Source organism: Mustela lutreola, chromosome 5 (genome assembly GCF_030435805.1).
Source record: "Mustela lutreola isolate mMusLut2 chromosome 5, mMusLut2.pri, whole genome shotgun sequence".
Taxonomy (NCBI): Eukaryota; Metazoa; Chordata; class Mammalia; order Carnivora; family Mustelidae; genus Mustela; species Mustela lutreola.
The window spans coordinates 173,225,393-173,247,364 of NC_081294.1; positions in this window are offsets into that span (position 1 = coordinate 173,225,393).

A 21,972-nucleotide genomic window follows, 5' to 3' on the forward strand; every position below is an offset into this window, starting at 1 on the left:
TTAACCATAGTTCGTGTTGTCCCTTCACTCTTCCCCAGGGCTCTGCTTTGGAATTCCTCTTTTGGTGGGACACCTGATGTAACAACCCTGAAAGGAGTCCTCCATCCAACAGATTGACGAAAAACAATTGGGATCGGGCCAAATCCACAGAGAGCAAGATTCGTCCATTGCCCATGAGGCCTCCTCGACATACCACGGCCATCGCTGATACAAAATCCAGAGACAAAAGCCTAAGCAAGCGCCTCAGACTCGCACTATCTTCATATCCTGAAGATGTCTTCTCATGGTTTGTAGATCGGGCCTGCCATACCTACGTCCCCAAACATAAGCTGAGTTTGTGTTTTCAGACTTCTGTCCTCAAAGTCCTGGGCCACATACCCTCCAGGCTGGGGACACTGGAGCCACACATTAGGACTGTGCCTACCCAATCCATGGGAATTCTGCCCATTCCATTGTCCAAAATCGTACAACTTAGGAGAACCCTCCAAAGTCCCTGAGGCCATCCCAATAGTATAGGTCGCCCGGGACAAAAAAGGTCAGTCTGACACCAGCTGAGCATCTAACTCCACTCATACCCTAGAAGGATGTCCCCAGAGAAGAAGATTGAACCAGACAGGACCCTAGGCCAAAATCGGATCCATTGCTTTGGTTTACAGGCATGTCTCCTCAAAACCCTGGATTCCAATACCAGCATTGGGGTTTTCCTGAGGCACCCATCAGAACAAACCTCGTCTCCACAAGGAAACTTGTGCATGGGAGCTATGTCAAAAGCTGAGGATAATACTTCAGGGTCCCGGTGCCACCGCCCCATTCCAAGGCCCTCATGGACACAAACACACATTAGACCCATCCTCAGGAAAGTCCATTTCAACTCAGCCACCCCGGTTGCTCCCGCAGAGCCATCAGACCTAAACTGTCTTGTCGCTAGGAGACAATTGGAATGCGAGGCGGGCTTCCCAGGCATCCATCCTCGAATGCTGGTCTGGACTCATCCATATGGGATGTCCTGGAGCTGTCCAACAGGTCTCAATTGTCCCGCAGAAGGAATCCTAGGAGGGGGCATCCCACCACTCCCAACGTGGGAAAACCTCCATGGCCTCGTGACACCCTCCCCTTCATGAAGGGTCCGTCATGGACAGAAACTCCAACCTGAGCCAACGTCTGATCCTAGCTCTGTCTTCAGGTACACGGGATCTCGAATCATCTCTGCAGAGGGTTCCAGCCGTCCCCTCACCCCGAAATCTAAGTCTGGCTTGTGTTCTCAGAATTTTTTCCTCACACTCCTGGCCCACAAGCCTTCCAGTGTGGGAATTCTGGAGCCACTATGTGGCACTGTGTCTTCCTTCCAGAAGAAAAACGTTGCCCTCTGGGGCTACCCAGTAACCACAAATGAGTACCAACCTGCACGAAACTCGAATGCACCCCAATGATACAGTCTAGCCTGGGCACTAATTCCCTGTCTGCCACAGCCTGAGCCTGCACCTCCCAACCCACACTCAACAGCTGGCCGAACACTGAGCACATCAGTCACACCATGGCCTTAGGTCTTCATCTCTTCCCAACCTCAGTTTTCAGGCTTCAGAACCGAGACCTTAAATCCAATCACAGTCCAGGAGTGAAAGTGTTGCAGAAATTAGAACTCCTTCTTCCCCATGGCCAGAAAACTTGTGGTTGCCATATTGTGCAACGTTCAGTGTAGGAGAAACCAGCATGGTACATTAGGCCACGCCCTGACTTGAGGGGCTCCTTGGGCACAAAAACACATTGTGAAACTCAATGTGAGCCCTATGCTCAAGGAAGGCCTCTCAGTGTCTGGACCAAGAGCCCACATATGGGGCTTGCCATGTTCTTAGGTCCCAATGTTAACCAGAGTTCTGGTTGTCCAGTCGCCCCTCCCCAGGACTCTGCTGTGGAATCCCTCTTTTGGTGATCCACCTGAGGTAAAAAAAAAAAAAAAAAAAAAAAAGAGAAAGGCCTCCTCCCTTCCCACAGAATGACCCCAAACTCTTGGGATTGGGTCAAATCCCCAGAAAGGGAGCCTCATCGATGGCCCATGAGGACACCCGGACATTCCATGGCAATCGGTGACACATATCCAGAAAAAAATAAGCATGAGCAAGCACCTCACTTTCGCCCTTTGTTCATATCCCGAAGAGTTCTCCTCACGGTCTATATATCGGGCCGGCCATACCTACAGACCCAAACCTAAGTGGAGTTTGTGTTTTCAGACTTTTGTCCAAATAGCCCTGGACCACACACGCTCCACACTTGGGTCCCTGGAGCCACACCTCAGGACTGTGCTTCCCTTTCAAGAGAATTCTTCCCATTCCATTGGCCACAACCTTGCAAATTAGGAAAAACCTCCAAAGTTACCGAGGCCATCCCAATAGTGTAGGCCGCCCAGGACAAACAGGTGTGATCTCAAACCAGCTGAGCAACTACCTCCACTCAGACAAAAGATGTCCCCAGAGAAGAATATTGAACCGGACAGGCCCCTAGGCCCTAATCAGATCCATTGCTTTGGTTTCCAGGCATCTCTCCTCAGAGGCCTCATTTCCAATACCAGCAAATGGTGGTTTCCTGAGGCACCAATAAGAACAAATCTCGTCTCCCCATGGAAAACTTGCTCATTGGAGCTTTGTTATCACCTCTGGTTAGGAGAATCCTTCAGGGCCCTGGTGCCACTGCCCCATACCAAGGTCTCAATGGACTCAAACCAACATTAAGACCATCCTCAGGAAAGTCCATTTCAACTCATTTAAGACCATCCTCAGGAAAGTCCATTCCAACTCAGCCCCCTCTGATGCTACCCCAAGCCAGCAGATCAAACGTTTCTTGTTGCTAGGAGACAATTGGAATTGAGGCTGTCTGCCCAGGCATCCATACTTAGAACCCTGTTCTGGAAAAATACCTTATGAGACGTCCTGGAGCCATCCAACAAATCTTCATTGTCCCACAGAAGGAATCCTTGCGGTTTGGAGCATCTCACAACTCTAATAGTGGGAAAACCCCCATGGCCTCATAATGCCCCCCCCTTCATGAAGGGGCCAACATGGACAGAAACTCCAACCTGAGCCAAAGTCTGATCCTCGACCTGAATTCAGACTCATGAGATCTCAATTCAGCTCTGCAGAGTGTGCCTGCCTTGTCCATTCCCCGAAACCTAAGCCTAGCTTGTGTTCTCAGACTTCCGTCCTCACTCTCCTGGCCCACAAGCCCTCCAGTTTGGGAATTCCGAAGCCACAATGCAGCACTCTGCCTGCCCTCCAGAAGAAAAACTTTGCCCTATGCTGCTAATAAGAAACCCCAAATGATTATGTAATGCATGCCACTCGACTGTAAAGCAATTATACGGCCTACCCTGAATACGAATGCCCTGTCTGGCACAGCCTGAGACAAGACATCCCAAACGACACCTAGACAGCTGGCTCCAACCTGGACACAAGGGACCCGCTATGGCTGTAGTTCGTCATCTCTTCCCAACCTCGGTTTTCAGGCTTCAGAACCTAGACCTTATCTCCAATCACTGCCCAGGGGTGAACGTGATGCAGAAATTAGAATTCCTCCTTCCCCATGGCCAGAAACCTTGTGGTTGGCATGTTGTCCAACGTTCAATGTGGGAAAACCTGCATTGTCGGAAAGGCCACGCCAGTGCTTGAGGGCCGCCTAGGGCACAGACATGCATTGTGACCTGTAGCGTGAGTCCCGTATTAAAGTAACGCCTCTCAGTGGCTGGACCAAGATCCTGCATATGGGGCTTGTCATATCCATAGGCCCCCAGGCTTAACCAGAGAGCGAGTATTCCAGTTGTCAGTACCCACTGCTATGCTCCAGAATCCCTCTACTGAGGGGACACATGAAGCAGAAAACAGGACTCTTCCCTTCCCACGGAATGACCCCAAACTCTTGGGGGCTGGACAAACTACCAGAGAGGGAGACTTCTACGACCCATGAGGCAACTCCTACATTAAACGGCCATTGTGGACAAAATATCCAGAGACAAAAGACTGAGCGACTGCCTCCCTCTCACCCTTCTTTCATATCCAGAGGAGCTCCCCTCACGGACTGTAGATCAGGCCTGCCATAACCTCGGCCCCAAACCTGAGCTGAGTTTGGGTTTTGGGATGTCTGTCTGCACAGCCGTGGCCCACACCGCCTCCAGGCTGGGGTCTCTGGAGCCACACCACAGAACTGTGCCTGCTCTCTCCTAAGAAACTGCCCGTTCCATTGGCCACAACTCTACAAAATAGAAGAAACCTCAAGGTCCCCAAGGACATCCCACTACCGCAAGCCGCACTGGACAAACAGGGGCATTATGACACCAGCTGAGCAACTACTACCTCCATGCAGACACACAGACTGATATCCGCAGAGACAGAAGATTGAACCAGGCAGGCCCCTAGGCCCTATTATGAACTCTGTCTTTGGTGTCCAGGTATCACTCCTCAGAGGCCTGGGTTCGAAGACCAGCATATGGGGCTATCCTGAGGCACCAGACAGAACACGTCTCATCTCCGCATGGAAAGCTTCCTTGTTGGAGTTGTGTCAAACCCTTCGGGTTGGAGAATCCTGCAGAGTCCCTTAGCTACTGCCACATTCCAAGGTCTCCATGGCCAACAACCCACATTATGACTCATCCGCAGGAAAGTCCATTTAAACTCAGCCTTCTGGGTAGCTCACCCAAGAGCCCGCAGATTGAGCGTGCCTTGTCTCGACCAGGCAATGGGAAGGTGAGTTGGCGTTTCTCGGCATCCATGCTTAGGCCCCTGCTCTCGAGTCTTTCTGTATGGGGCATCCTGGAACCATCCAATAGTACTCGACTGTCCTGAAGAAGGAAACTTTGAAGTTTGGAGCAGCTCACAACTCCCAGCGTAGGGAAACCTCCCTGGCCTCATGACGCCCCCACCCCCTTCAGGAAGGGGCCGTCATGGACACAAACTCCAGCTTGAGGCAACATCTGATACTCGCCCTGACCTCAGATGCAGGAGATCTCGATTCAGCCTCTGCACAGTGGGCCCAAACCTCGTGCTACCTTGTGTTTTCAGACTTCCTTCCTCACACTCCTGACAAACATGTCCTCAAGACTTGGAATTCTGGAACCAAAATGCAGCCGTATGCTGGCCCTCCAGAAGAAAAACGTTGCTCTATGGGGATCTCCATAAACCCCAAATGAGGATCAACCTGCTCGGTTCTCGACCTCACCCCAATTGGATTGTTCGGGTTGTCCATTCATCCCTCCCCAGAGCTCTGCTTTGGAATCCCTCTTTTGGTGGGACACCTGAGGTAACAAAACTAAAAGGACTCCTCCCATCCTTCAGATTGACCCCAAACAATTGGGATTGGACCAAATTCACAGAGAGGAAGTCTCGTCCATGGCCCATGAGGCCTCCCCGAGATTCCACAGCCATCGTTGACAACAAATCCAGAGACAAAAGTCTGAGCAAGCGCCTCACACTCGCTCTTTTGTCGTATCCCGAAGAGTTCTCCTCACGGTCTGTAGATCGGGCCTGCCATACCTACTTCCCAAACCTAAGCCGAGTTTGTGTTTTCAGACTTCTGTCCCCACATTCCTGGCCCACAGACCCTTCAGGCTGGGGCCCCTGGAGCCACACATCAGGACTGTGCCTGTCCATACCACGGGAATTCTGCCCATTCCATTGTCCACAATCGTACAAATTAGGAAAAACCTCCAGAGTCCCCAAGGTCATCCCAATAATGTAGGCCGCCCAGGACAAACAAGGGTCATCTGAAACCAGCTGAGCATCTACCTCTACTCAGCGTAGATGGATGTCCCCAGAGAAGAAGATTGAATCAGACAGGCCCCTAGGCCTGAATCAGATTCATTGCTTTCGGTTACAGGTATCTCTCCTCAGAGGCCGGGTTTCCAATATTAGCATATGGGGATTTCATGAGGCAGCAATCAGAACAAATCTCTTCTCCACATGGGAAAATTATCCTTTGAAGATGTCTCAAAACCTCCAGTTAGGAGAATCCTTCAGGGCCTGTGTGCCACTGCCCCATTACAAGGTCTCCATAGACACAAAAACAAATTAGGACCCATCCACAGGAGAGTCCATTTCAACTCAGCGTATTCGGTTGCTCCGCGAGATCCAGCAGATCTAACTTGTCTTGTTGCTAGGAGATAATTGGAATGTGAGGTGGCCTACCCCGCCATCCATCCTTAAAACCCTGCTCGGAATCGTTGGCCTGGAGAAAACCAACAGGTCTCAATTGTCCTGCCGAAGAATCTTTGCAGTTGGGAGCTTCTCAGAACTCCCATCGTGAGAGAACCCCCATGGCCACATGATTCCCCCCCCCTTCATAAAGGGGCCCTCAGGGACATGAGGTCCAACCTGAGCGATCGTCTGATCTTCACGCTGACTTCAGATGCATGAGATCTCGGTTCAGGTCTGTAGATTGTGCCTGCCATATCCTCACCCAGAAACCTAAGCTTTGCTTGTGTCCTCAGACTTCTGTCCACAGATTACTGGCTCACAAGCCCTCCAGTTTGGCAATCCAGAACTACAATGCAGCACTCTACCTGCCCTGCAGAAGTAATACATTGCCCTCTGGGGCTACTTAGAAACCCCAAATGAAGATCAACCTGCACGACACTTGGCTATACCCAAAATATATAGGATGACCTGGTTAATAATGCCCTTTCTGATACAGCCTGAGCCTGGACCTCCTAGACCCACCCAGAGAGCTGGCTTCAAACTGAGAACTTCAGACCCCCCATGGCCTTAGGTCGTTATCCATTCCCAACCTCAGTTTTCAGGCTTCAGAACATAGACCTTATCTCCAATCACTGCCCGGGTTTGAAAATGATGCAGAAATCAGAACTCCTTCCCGATGGCAGGAAAACTTGTGGTTGGCTTGTTGTCCAACGTTCAGTGTAGTGGAAACCAGTGTGTCCCTTGAGGCCCCGCCATTGCTCGCGGTCCAGATAGGTAGCAAACACACATTGTGACCCTCAGCCTTAGCCCAGTCCTCAGGTAAGGCCTCTCAGTGGCTGGATGAAGAGACAGCATATTGGGCTTGCCATGCCCCTAGGCCCCAATTTTTAACCATAGTTCGTGTTGTCCCTTCACTCTTCCCCAGGGCTCTGCTTTGGAATTCCTCTTTTGGTGGGACACCTGATGTAACAACCCTGAAAGGAGTCCTCCATCCAACAGATTGACGAAAAACAATTGGGATCGGGCCAAATCCACAGAGAGCAAGATTCGTCCATTGCCCATGAGGCCTCCTCGACATACCACGGCCATCGCTGATACAAAATCCAGAGACAAAAGCCTAAGCAAGCGCCTCACACTCGCACTATCTTCATATCCTGAAGATGTCTTCTCATGGTTTGTAGATCGGGCCTGCCATACCTACGTCCCCAAACATAAGCTGAGTTTGTGTTTTCAGACTTCTGTCCTCAAAGTCCGGGGCCACATACCCTCCAGGCTGGGGACACTGGAGCCACACATTAGGACTGTGCCTACCCAATCCATGGGAATTCTGCCCATTCCATTGTCCAAAATCGTACAACTTAGGAGAACCCTCCAAAGTCCCTGAGGCCATCCCAATAGTATAGGACGCCCGGGACAAAAAAGGTCAGTCTGACACCAGCTGAGCATCTAACTCCACTCATACCCTAGAAGGATGTCCCCAGAGAAGAAGATTGAACCAGACAGGACCCTAGGCCAAAATCGGATACATTGCTTTGGTTTACAGGCATGTCTCCTCAAAACCCTGGATTCCAATACCAGCATTGGGGTTTTCCTGAGGCACCCATCAGAACAAACCTCGTCTCCACAAGGAAACTTGTGCATGGGAGCTATGTCAAAAGCTGAGGATAATACTTCAGGGTCCCGGTGCCACCGCCCCATTTCAAGGCCCTCATGGACACAAACACACATTAGACCCATCCTCAGGAAAGTCCATTTCAACTCAGCCACCCCGGTTGCTCCCGCAGAGCCATCAGACCTAAACTGTCTTGTAGCTAGGAGACAATTGGAATGCGAGGCGGGCTTCCCAGGCATCCATCCTCGAACGTTGGTCTGGACTCATCCATACGGGATGTCCTGGAGCTGTCCAACAGGTCTCAATTGTCCCGCAGAAGGAATCCTAGGAGGGTCATCCCACCACTCCCAACGTGGAAAAACCTCCATGGCCTCGTGACACCCTCCCCTTCATGAAGGGTCCGTCATGGACAGAAACTCCAACCTGAGCCAACGTCTGATCCTAGCTCTGTCTTCAGGTACACGGGATCTCGAATCATCTCTGCAGAGGGTTCCAGCCGTCCCCTCACCCCGAAATCTAAGTCTGGCTTGTGTTCTCAGAATTTTTTCCTCACACTCCTGGCTCACAAGCCTTCCAGTGTGGGAATTCTGGAGCCACTATGTGGCACTGTGTCTTCCTTCCAGAAGAAAAACTTTGCCCTCTGGGGCTACCCAGTAACCACAAATGAGTACCAACCTGCACGAAACTCGAATGCACCCCAATGATACAGTCTAGCCTGGGCACTAATTCCCTGTCTGCCACAGCCTGAGCCTGCACCTCCCAACCCACACTCAACAGCTGGCCGAACACTGAGCACATCAGTCACACCATGGCCTTAGGTCTTCATCTCTTCCCAACCTCAGTTTTCAGGCTTCAGAACCTAGACCTTAAATCCAATCACAGTCCAGGAGTGAAAGTGTTGCAGAAATTAGAACTCCTTCTTCCCCATGGCCAGAAAACTTGTGGTTGCCATATTGTGCAACGTTCAGTGTAGGAGAAACCAGCATGGTACATTAGGCCACGCCCTGACTTGAGGGGCTCCTTGGGCACAAAAACACATTGTGAAACTCAATGTGAGCCCTATGCTCAAGGAAGGCCTCTCAGTGTCTGGACCAAGAGCCCACATATGGGGCTTGCCATGTTCTTAGGTCCCAATGTTAACCAGAGTTCTGGTTGTCCAGTCGCCCCTCCCCAGGACTCTGCTGTGGAATCCCTCTTTTGGTGATCCACCTGAGGTAAAAAAAAAAAAAAAAAAAAACAGAAAGGCCTCCTCCCTTCCCACAGAATGACCCCAAACTCTTGGGATTGGGTCAAATCCCCAGAAAGGGAGCCTCATCGATGGCCCATGAGGACACCCGGACATTCCATGGCAATCGGTGACACATATCCAGAAAAAAATAAGCATGAGCAAGCACCTCACTTTCGCCCTTTGTTCATATCCCGAAGAGTTCTCCTCACGGTCTATATATCGGGCCGGCCATACCTACAGACCCAAACCTAAGTGGAGTTTGTGTTTTCAGACTTTTGTCCAAATAGCCCTGGACCACACACGCTCCACACTTGGGTCCCTGGAGCCACACCTCAGGACTGTGCTTCCCTTTCAAGAGAATTCTTCCCATTCCATTGGCCACAACCTTGCAAATTAGGAAAAACCTCCAAAGTTACCGAGGCCATCCCAATAGTGTAGGCCGCCCAGGACAAACAGGTGTGATCTCAAACCAGCTGAGCAACTACCTCCACTCAGACAAAAGATGTCCCCAGAGAAGAATATTGAACCGGACAGGCCCCTAGGCCCTAATCAGATCCATTGCTTTGGTTTCCAGGCATCTCTCCTCAGAGGCCTCATTTCCAATACCAGCAAATGTTGGTTTCCTGAGGCACCAATAAGAACAAATCTCGTCTCCCCATGGAAAACTTGCTCATTGGAGCTTTGTTATCACCTCTGGTTAGGAGAATCCTTCAGGGCCCTGGTGCCACTGCCCCATACCAAGGTCTCAATGGACTCAAACCAACATTAAGACCATCCTCAGGAAAGTCCATTTCAACTCATTTAAGACCATCCTCAGGAAAGTCCATTCCAACTCAGCCCCCTCTGATGCTACCCCAAGCCAGCAGATCAAACGTTTCTTGTTGCTAGGAGACAATTGGAATTGAGGCTGTCTGCCCAGGCATCCATACTTAGAACCCTGTTCTGGAAAAATACCTTATGAGACGTCCTGGAGCCATCCAACAAATCTTCATTGTCCCACAGAAGGAATCCTTGCGGTTTGGAGCATCTCACAACTCTAATAGTGGGAAAACCCCCATGGCCTCATAATGCCCCCCCCTTCATGAAGGGGCCAACATGGACAGAAACTCCAACCTGAGCCAAAGTCTGATCCTCGACCTGAATTCAGACTCATGAGATCTCAATTCAGCTCTGCAGAGTGTGCCTGCCTTGTCCATTCCCCGAAACCTAAGCCTAGCTTGTGTTCTCAGACTTCCGTCCTCACTCTCCTGGCCCACAAGCCCTCCAGTTTGGGAATTCCGAAGCCACAATGCAGCACTCTGCCTGCCCTCCAGAAGAAAAACTTTGCCCTATGCTGCTAATAAGAAACCCCAAATGATTATGTAATGCATGCCACTCGACTGTAAAGCAATTATACGGCCTACCCTGAATACGAATGCCCTGTCTGGCACAGCCTGAGACAAGACATCCCAAACGACACCTAGACAGCTGGCTCCAACCTGGACACAAGGGACCCGCTATGGCTGTAGTTCGTCATCTCTTCCCAACCTCGGTTTTCAGGCTTCAGAACCTAGACCTTATCTCCAATCACTGCCCAGGGGTGAACGTGATGCAGAAATTAGAATTCCTCCTTCCCCATGGCCAGAAACCTTGTGGTTGGCATGTTGTCCAACGTTCAATGTGGGAAAACCTGCATTGTCGGAAAGGCCACGCCAGTGCTTGAGGGCCGCCTAGGGCACAGACATGCATTGTGACCTGTAGCGTGAGTCCCGTATTAAAGTAACGCCTCTCAGTGGCTGGACCAAGATCCTGCATATGGGGCTTGTCATATCCATAGGCCCCCAGGCTTAACCAGAGAGCGAGTATTCCAGTTGTCAGTACCCACTGCTATGCTCCAGAATCCCTCTACTGAGGGGACACATGAAGCAGAAAACAGGACTCTTCCCTTCCCACAGAATGACCCCAAACTCTTGGGGGCTGGACAAACTACCAGAGAGGGAGACTTCTACGACCCATGAGGCAACTCCTACATTAAACGGCCATTGTGGACAAAATATCCAGAGACAAAAGACTGAGCGACTGCCTCCCTCTCACCCTTCTTTCATATCCAGAGGAGCTCACCTCACGGACTGTAGATCAGGCCTGCCATAACCTCGGCCCCAAACCTGAGCTGAGTTTGGGTTTTGGGATGTCTGTCTGCACAGCCCTGGCCCACACCGCCTCCAGGCTGGGGTCTCTGGAGCCACACCACAGAACTGTGCCTGCTCTCTCCTAAGAAACTGCCCGTTCCATTGGCCACAACTCTACAAAATAGAAGAAACCTCAAGGTCCCCAAGGACATCCCACTACCGCAAGCCGCACTGGACAAACAGGGGCATTATGACACCAGCTGAGCAACTACTACCTCCATGCAGACACACAGACTGATATCCGCAGAGACAGAAGATTGAACCAGGCAGGCCCCTAGGCCCTATTATGAACTCTGTCTTTGGTGTCCAGGTATCACTCCTCAGAGGCCTGGGTTCGAAGACCAGCATATGGGGCTATCCTGAGGCACCAGACAGAACACGTCTCATCTCCGCATGGAAAGCTTCCTTGTTGGAGTTGTGTCAAACCCTTCGGGTTGGAGAATCCTGCAGAGTCCCTTAGCTACTGCCACATTCCAAGGTCTCCATGGCCAACAACCCACATTATGACTCATCCGCAGGAAAGTCCATTTAAACTCAGCCTTCTGGGTAGCTCACCCAAGAGCCCGCAGATTGAGCGTGCCTTGTCTCGACCAGGCAATGGGAAGGTGAGTTGGCGTTTCTCGGCATCCATGCTTAGGCCCCTGCTCTCGAGTCTTTCTGTATGGGGCATCCGGGAACCATCCAATAGTACTCGACTGTCCTGAAGAAGGAAACTTTGAAGTTTGGAGCAGCTCACAACTCCCAGCGTAGGGAAACCTCCCTGGCCTCATGACGCCCCCACCCCCTTCAGGAAGGGGCCGTCATGGACACAAACTCCAGCTTGAGGCAACATCTGATACTCGCCCTGACCTCAGATGCAGGAGATCTCGATTCAGCCTCTGCACAGTGGGCCCAAACCTCGTGCTACCTTGTGTTTTCAGACTTCCTTCCTCACACTCCTGACAAACATGTCCTCAAGACTTGGAATTCTGGAACCAAAATGCAGCCGTATGCTGGCCCTCCAGAAGAAAAACGTTGCTCTATGGGGATCTCCATAAACCCCAAATGAGGATCAACCTGCTCGGTTCTCGACCTCACCCCAATTGGATTGTTCGGGTTGTCCATTCATCCCTCCCCAGAGCTCTGCTTTGGAATCCCTCTTTTGGTGGGACACCTGAGGTAACAAAACTAAAAGGACTCCTCCCATCCTTCAGATTGACCCCAAACAATTGGGATTGGACCAAATTCACAGAGAGGAAGTCTCGTCCATGGCCCATGAGGCCTCCCCGAGATTCCACAGCCATCGTTGACAACAAATCCAGAGACAAAAGTCTGAGCAAGCGCCTCACACTCGCTCTTTTGTCGTATCCCGAAGAGTTCTCCTCACGGTCTGTAGATCGGGCCTGCCATACCTACTTCCCAAACCTAAGCCGAGTTTGTGTTTTCAGACTTCTGTCCCCACATTCCTTGCCCACAGACCCTTCAGGCTGGGGCCCCTGGAGCCACACATCAGGACTGTGCCTGTCCATACCACGGGAATTCTGCCCATTCCATTGTCTACAATCGTACAAATTAGGAAAAACCTCCAGAGTCCCCAAGGACATCCCAATAATGTAGGCCGCCCAGGACAAACAAGGGTCATCTGAAACCAGCTGAGCATCTACCTCTACTCAGCGTAGATGGATGTCCCCAGAGAAGAGGATTGAATCAGACAGGCCCCTAGGCCTGAATCAGATTCATTGCTTTCGGTTACAGGTATCTCTCCTCAGAGGCCGGGTTTCCAATATTAGCATATGGGGATTTCATGAGGCAGCAATCAGAACAAATCTCTTCTCCACATGGGAAAATTATCCTTTGAAGATGTCTCAAAACCTCCAGTTAGGAGAATCCTTCAGGGCCTGTGTGCCACTGCCCCATTACAAGGTCTCCATAGACACAAAAACAAATTAGGACCCATCCACAGGAGAGTCCATTTCAACTCAGCGTATTCGGTTGCTCCGCGAGATCCAGCAGATCTAACTTGTCTTGTTGCTTGGAGACAATTGGAATGTGAGGTGGCCTACCCCGCCATCCATCCTTAAAACCCTGCTCGGAATCGTTGGCCTGGAGAAAACCAACAGGTCTCAATTGTCCTGCCGAAGAATCTTTGCAGTTGGGAGCTTCTCAGAACTCCCATCGTGAGAGAACCCCCATGGCCACATGATTCCCCCCCCCTTCATAAAGGGGCCCTCAGGGACATGAGGTCCATCCTGAGCGATCGTCTGATCTTCATGCTGACTTCAGATGCACGAGATCTCGGTTAAGGTCTGTAGATTGTGCCTGCCATATCCTCACCCAGAAACCTAAGCTTTGCTTGTGTCCTCAGACTTCTGTCCACAGATTACTGGCTCACAAGCCCTCCAGTTTGGCAATCCAGAACTACAATGCAGCACTCTACCTGCCCTGCAGAAGTAATACATTTCCCTCTGGGGCTACTTAGAAACCCCAAATGAAGATCAATCTGCACGACACTTGGCTATACCCAAAATATATAGGATGACCTGGTTAATAATGCCCTTTCTGATACAGCCTGAGCCTGGACCTCCTAGACCCACCCAGAGAGCTGGCTACAAACTGAGAACTTCAGACCCCCCATGGCCTTAGGTCGTTATCCCTTCCCAACCTCAGTTTTCAGGCTTCAGAACATAGACCTTATCTCCAATCACTGCCCGGGTTTGAAAATGATGCAGAAATCAGAACTCCTTCCCGATGGCAGGAAAACTTGTGGTTGGCTTGTTGTCCAACCTTCAGTGTAGTGGAAACCAGTGTGTCCCTTGAGGCCCCGCCATTGCTCGCGGTCCAGATAGGTAGCAAACACACATTGTGACCCTCAGCCTTAGCCCAGTCCTCAGGTAAGGCCTCTCAGTGGCTGGATGAAGAGACAGCATATTGGGCTTGCCATGCCCCTAGGCCCCAATTTTTAACCATAGTTCGTGTTGTCCCTTCACTCTTCCCCAGGGCTCTGCTTTGGAACTCCTCTTTTGGTGGGACACCTGAGGTAACAACCCTGAAGGGAATACTCCATCCAACAGATTGACGAAAAACAATTGGGATCGGGCCAAGTCCACAGAGAGCAAGATTCGTCCATGGCCCATGAGGCCTCCCCGACATTCCACGGCCATCGCTGATACAAAATCCAGAGACAAAAGCCTGAGCAAGCACCTCAGAATCGCACTATCTTCATATCCTGAAGATGTCTTCTCATGGTTTGTAGATCGGGCCTGCCATACCTACGTCCCCAAACATAAGCTGAGTTTGTGTTTTCAGACTTCTGTCCTCCAAGTCCTGGGCCACACACCATCCAGGGTGGGGACCCTGGAGCCACACATTAGGACTGTGCCTACCCTATCCATGGGAATTCTGCCCATTCCATTGTCCAAAATCGTACAAATTAGGAGAACCCTCCAAAGTCCCTGAGGCCATCCCAATAGTATAGGTCGCCCGGGACAAAAAAGGTCAGTCTGACACCAGCTGAGCATCTACCTCCACTCATACCCTAGAAGGATGTCCCCAGAGAAGAAGATTGAACCAGACAGGACCCTAGGCCAAAATCGGATCCATTGCTTTGGTTTACAGGCATGTCTCCTCAAAACCCTGGATTCCAATAACAGCATTGGGGTTTTCCTGAGGCACCCATCAGAACAAACCTCGTCTCCACAAGGAAACTTGTGCATGGGAGCTATGTCAAAAGCTTAGGAGAATACTTCAGGGTCCCGGTGCCACCGCCCCATTCCAAGGCCCTCATGGACACAAACACACATTAGACCCATCCTCAGGAAAGTCCATTTCAACTCAGCCACCCCGGTTGCTCCCGCAGAGCCATCAGATCTAAACTGTCTTGTCGCTAGGAGACCATTGGAATGCGAGGCGGGCTTCCCAGGCATCCATCCTCGAACGTTGGTCTGGACTCATCCATATGGGATGTCCAGTAGCTGTCCAAACAGGTCTCAATTGTCCCGCAGAAGGAATCCTAGGAGGGGGCATCCCACCACTCCCAACGTGGGAAAACCTCCACGGCCTCGAGATTCGGCTCCCTTCATGAAGGGGCCGTCATGAACAGAAAATCCAAGCTGAGCCAACGTCTGATCCTCGCTCTGACTTCAGATGCATGAGATATTGCTTCAGATCTTCAGGGGGTACATGCCGTGCCCTCGCCCTGAAACCCAAGTCTAGCTGTCCCTAAGACCCAATTTTAACCAGATTTCTGGTTGTCCAATCGCCCCTCCCCAGGGCTCTAGTCTGGAATCCCTCATTTGGTGGGACCCCTGAGTTTCAAAAACAAAACAAAAAAAAAACAACAACAACAACAAAAAACGGACTTCTTCTGTCCCAAAGAATGACACCAAACTCTTTGGATTGGGCCAAACCCCCAGGGAGTAAGACTCGTCCATTTACCATGAAGTCACCCAGAAATTTCATGACCATGAATGGCATGATATCCAGAGATAAATACTTGAGCAAGAGCGTCACACTCGCCCTTTTTTCATATACCAAAGAGTTCTCCTCATGGTCTGTAGATCAGTCCTGCCATACCTATGACCCGAAACATAAGCCAAGTTTCTGTTTTCAGACAACTGTCCAAACAGCTCTGGCCTACACAGCCTACAGGCTTAGGCCCCTGGAGCCAAGCTGAGGACTGTACTTGCCCTCTCCAAGGGAATTGTGTGTTTGCCCATTCCAATGGCCACTACGCTACAAATAGGATAAACCTCCAAAGTCCCTGAGGCCAACCCAATAGTGGTGGCTTCCCAGGACAAACAGGAGCAATCTGAGCCCATCTGAGAACCTACCTGCACTCAGACTGGTAGACGGATATCCCCAGAGGTAAAAAGGAACGAACAGGCCCCTAGGCCCTATTCGGATCCACTGCTTTGGTTTCCAGGCATCTCTCCTCAGAGGCCTGGATTTCAGTACCAGCATATGGCTGTTTCTTGACTCACCCATCAGAACAAATCTCATCTACACATGGGAAACTTGCACGAAGGAGGTGTGTGAAAGCCTCTGTTTAGGTGAACCCTTCAGGGCCCCAGTGCCACCGCTTCATTCCAAGGTCTCCATAGACACAAAATCATATTAGGACACATCCACGGGAGAGTCCATTTCAACTCAGCCTCCTCGGTTGCACCCCCAGATCCAGCAGATCTAACCTCTCTTGTTGCTTGGAGAAAATTCGAATGCGTGGTGGGCTACCCAGCCATCCATCATTAGAACCCTGCTCGGAATCGTTGTCCTGGAGCCAACCAACAGGTCTCAATTGTCCTGCAGAAGAATCTTTGCAGTTGGGAGCTTCTCACATCTCCGATCGTGTGAAAACCCCCATGGCCTCGTGATCCACCCGCCCTTCAAGAAGGGGCCATCAGGGACAGAATGTCCAACCTGAGCGATCGTCTGATCCTCGCCCTGACTTCAGATGCTCGAGATCTCGATTCAGGTCTCACCCAGAATCCTAGGCCTAGCTTGGGTTCTCAGACTACCGTCCTCAGACTACTGGCCCACAAGCCCTCCAGTTTGGCAATCCAGAACTACAATGCAGCACTCTGCCTGTTCTCCAGAAGTAAAACATTGCCCTCTGGGCCCACCCAGAATCCCCAAATGAGGATCAACCTGCACGCCATTCGACTGTACCCCACATATATAGGCTGACCTGGGCACTAATGCCCTTATTGACACAGCCTGAGCCTGGACCTCCTGGCCCCACCCAGAGAGCTGGCCGCACACTGAGCACAACGGACCCGCCATGGCCTTAGTTCGTCATCTCTTCTCAATCTCCGTTTTCAGGCTTCAGAACCTAGACCTTATCTCCAATCACGGCCAGGGTTTGAAAATGATGCAGAAATCAGAACTCTTTCCCCATGGCATGAAACCTTGTGGTTGGCATGTTGTCCAAGGTTCAGTGTACTTGAAACCAGTGAGGCCCATGAGGCCCCGCCAATGCATGGGGGCACATTGGTCACAAACACACATTGTGACCCTCAGCCTGAGCCCAGTCCTCAGGTAAGGCCTCTCAGTGGCTGGATGGAGAGACAGAATATTGGGCTTGCCATGCCCCTAGGCCCCAATTTTTAACCATAGTTCGGGTTGTCCCTTCACTCTTCCCCAGGGCTCTGCTTTGGAATTCCTCTTTTGGTGGGATCCCTGAGGTAACCAACCTGAAAGGAGACCTCCCATCCCACAGATTGACGGAAAACAATTGGGATCGGGCCAAATCCACAGAGAGCAAGATTCGTCCATGTCCCATGAGGTCTCCCCAACATTCCACGGCCATCGCTGATACAAAATCCAGAGACAAAAGCCTGAGGACGCGCCTCAGACTCGCTCATTCTTCATATCCTGAAGAGTTCTTCAGATAAGAACCGACACGGCACTCGAATGCACCCAAAATATATAGTCTAACCTGGGCACTAATGCACTGTCTGACAACCTGAGCCCGGACCTCGTGACCAACACCGAGCCAGCTGACCGCACACTGAGCACATCAGACCCGCCATAGCCTTATGGCATCATCTCTTCCCTACCTCTGTTTCCAGGCTTCAGAACCTAGACCTTATCTCCAATAACTGCCCAGGGGTGACTGTGATGCAGAAATCAGAACTCTTCCTTACCCATGGCAAGAAACCTTGTGGTTGGCATGTTGTCCAACGTTCAGTGTAGGAGAAACCACATTCACCCTGAGGCCCATTCTAGAGTGCGTCGAGGGCATAAATACGCATTGTGACCCTCAGCGTGAGTCCTGTCCTCTAGTACGTCCTCTCAGTAGCTGGAACATTAGATGTCATAATGGGTTTGACATGTCCCTAAGCCCCAATTTTTAACCAGATTTCCGGTTGTCCAGTCGCCCCTCCCTGGGCTCTACTCTGGAATCCCTCATTTGGTGGGACACCTGAGGTTGAAAAACAAAACAGAACAAATGAACAACAACAGAACAAGGGACTTCTTCCATCCCACAGAATGACCCCAAACTCTTTGGACGGGGCCAAACCCCAGAGAGTAAGACTAATCCATTTCCCATGAAGTCACCCGGAAATTTCACGACCATGAGTGACACGATATCCAGAGTCAAAAACTTGAGCAGGAGCCTCACACTCTCCATTTGTTCATATCCCGAAGAGTACTCCTCATGGTCTGTAGATCAGTCCTGCCATATCTATGACTCGAAACATAAGCCGAGTTTGTGTTTTCAGACAACTGTCCAAACAGCCCTGGCCTATTCAACCTACAGTCTCAGGCCACTGGAGCCAAACCTGATGAGTCTGCTTGCGTCTCCAAGGGAATTGTGTGTGCCCATTCCAATGGCCACAACCCTACTAAGAGGATCAACCTCCAAAGTCCCTGAGGCCATCCCAATATTTGTGGCTTCCTAGGACAAACAGGGTAATCTGGGCCCTCTGAGGACCTACTGGCACTCAGACCCGTAGACTGATGTCCCCAGATGTAAAAAGGAACGAACAGGCCCCTCAGCACCTATCAGATCCAATGCTTTGGTTTCCAGGCATCTCTCTTCAGAGGCCTGGATTTCAATAACAGCATATGGCTGTTTCTTGACTCACCCATCAGAACAAATCTCATCTACACATGGGAAACTTGCACGATGGAGCTGTGTGAAAGCCTCTCTTTTGGAGAACCCTTCAGAGAACCAGTGCCACCGCTTCATTCCAAGGTCTCCATAGACAAAAAATGATATTAGTACACATCCAAGGGAGAGTCCATTTCAACTCAGCCTCCTCGGTGGCTCCCCCAGATCCAGCAGATCTAAACTGTCTTGTAGCTTGGAGATAATTGGAATGCGAGGTGGGCTACCCAGCCATCCATCCTTAGAACCCTGCTCGGAATCGTTGTCCTGGAGCCAACCAACAGGTCTCAATTGTCCTGTAGAGGAATCTTTGCAGTTGGGAGCTTCTCAAAACTCCTATCGTGGGTAAACCCCCATGGCCTCGTGATGCACCCCCCCTTCAAGAAGGGGACTTCAGGGACAGAATGTCCAACCTGAGCGATCGTGTGATCCTCGCCCTGACTTCAGGTGCACGAGATCTCGATTCAGGTCTCACCCAGAAACATAGGCATAGCTTGGGTTCTCAGACTTCCGTCCTCAGACTACTGGCCCACAAGCCCTCCAGTTTGGCAATCCAGAACTACAATGCAGCACTCTGCCTGCCCTCCAGAAGAAATACATTGCCCTCTGGGGCTACCCAGAAACCCCAAATGAGGATCAACCTGCACGGCATACGGCTGTACCCGAAATATATAGGCTGACCTGGGCACTAATGCCCTTTCTGACACAGCCTGAGCCTGGACCTCCTGGCCCCACCCAGACAGCTTGCCGCACTCTGAGCACATCGGACCCCTCATGGCCTTAGGTCGTCATCCCTTGTCAACCTCGGTTTTCAGGATTCAGAACCCAGACCTTATCTCCAATCACGGCCCGGGTTTGAAAATGATGCAGAAATCAGAACTCTTTCCCCATGGCAAGAAACCTTGTGGTTGGCATGTTGTCCAAGGTTCAGTCACGTTGAACCCAGTGTGGCCCATGATGCCCCGCCCATGCTTGCGGGCCACATTGGTCACAAACACACATTGTGACCCTCAGCCTGAGCCCAGTCCTCCGGTAAGGCCTCTCAGTGGCTGGATGGAGAGACAGCATATTGGGCTTGTCTTGCCCCTAGGCCCCTATTTTTAACCATAGTTCGGGTTGTCCCTTCACTGTTCCCCAGGGCTCTGCTTTGGAATTCCTCTTTTGCTGGTACACCTGAGGTAACAAACCTGAAAGGAGTTCTCCCATCCCACCGATTCACGAAAAACAATTGGGATCGGGCCAAATCCACAGAGAGCAAGATTCGTCCATGGCCCATGAGGCCTCCCCAACATTCCACGGCCATCGCTGACACAAAATCCAGAGACAAAAGCCTGAGTACGTGCTTCAGACTCGCTCATTCTTCATATCCTGAAGAGTTCTTCAGATAAGAACCTACACGGCACTCGAAGGCACTCAAAATATATAGTCTAACCTGGGCACTAATGCACTGTCTGAGAACCTGAGCCCGGACCTCGTGACCAACACCCAGACAGCTGACCGCACACTGAGCACATCAGACCCGCCATGGCCTTAGGTCATCATCTCTTCCCTACCTCAGTTTTCAGGCTTCAGAACCTAGACCTTATCTCCAATCACTGCCCAGGGGTGACTGTGATGCAGAAATCAGAACTCTTCCTTACCCATGGCAAGACACCTTGTGGTTGGCATGTTGTCCAACGTTCAGTGTAGGAGAAACCAGCTTGCAGCCTGAGGACCCGCCCATTCTTGAGTGGGACGAGGGCATAAACACGCAATTTGACCCTCAGCGTGAGTCCTGTCCTCTAGTACGTCCTATCAGTGGCTGGACCATTAGATGTCATAATGGGCTTGACATGCCACTAGGCCCCAATTTTTTTTTTTTATTTATGATAGACATATATTTTTATCCCCAAGGGTACGGGTCTGCGAATCACCAGGTCCACACACATCACAGCACTCACCAAATCACATACCCTCCCCAATGTCCACAATCCCACCCCCTTCTCCCAAACCCCATCCCCCCGGCAACCCTCAGTTTGCTCTGTGAGACTAAAAGTGACTTATGGTTTGTCTCAATTTTTAACCAGATTTCTGGTTGTCCAGTCGCCCCTCCCCAGGGCTCTACTCTGGAATCCCTCATTTGGTGGGACACCTGGGGTTGAAAAACAAAACAAAACAAATCAAAAACAATAGAACAACGGACTTCTTCCATCCCACAGAATGACCCCAAACTCTTTGGACGGGGCCAAACCCCCAGAGAGTAAGACTCGGCCATTTCCCATGAAGTCACCCGGAAATTTCACGACCATCAGTGACACGATATCCAGAGACAAAAACTTGAGCAAGAGCCTCACACTCGCCCTTTTTTCATATCCCGAAGAGTTCTCCTCATGGTCTGTAGATCAGTCCTGCCATACCTATGACCCGAAACATAAGCCGAGTTTGTGTTTTCAGACAACTGTCCAAACAGCCCTGGCCTACACACCCTACAGGCTCAGGCCCCTGGAGCCAAACCTGACGACTGTGCTTGCCCTCTTGAAGGGAAATGTATCTGCCCATTCCAATGTCCACAACCCTCCTAAGAGTATAAACCTCCAAAGTCCCTGAGGCCATCCCAATAATTGTGGCTTCCCAGGACAAATGAGGCAATCTGGGCCCATCTGAGCACCTACCGGCACTCAGACCCATAGACTGATATGCCCAGAGGTAAAAAGGAACGAACAGGCCCCTAGGCACTATCGGATTCATTGCTTTGTTTTCCAGGCATCTCTCCTCAGAGGCCTGGATTTCAACAAGAGCATATGGCTGTTTCTTGAATCACCCATAGGAACAAATCTCATCTACACTTCGGAAACTTGCACGATGTAGCTATGTGAAAGCCACTCTATAGGAGAACCCTTCAGGGCCCCAGTGCCACCACTTCATTCCAAGGTCTCCATAGACACAAAATCATATTAGGACACATCCACGGGAGAGTCCATTTCAACTCAGCCTCCTCGGTTGCTCCCCCAGATCCAGCAGATCTAACCTGTCTTTTTGCTTGTAGACAATTGGAATGCGAGGTGTGCTACCCAGCCATCCATCCTTAGAACCCTGCTCGGAATCGTTGTCCTGGAGCCAACCAACAGGTCTCAATTGTCCTGGAGAAGATTCCTTGCAGTGGGGAGCTTCTCACAACTCCCATCGTGGGAAAACCCCCATGGCCTCGTGATCCACCCCCC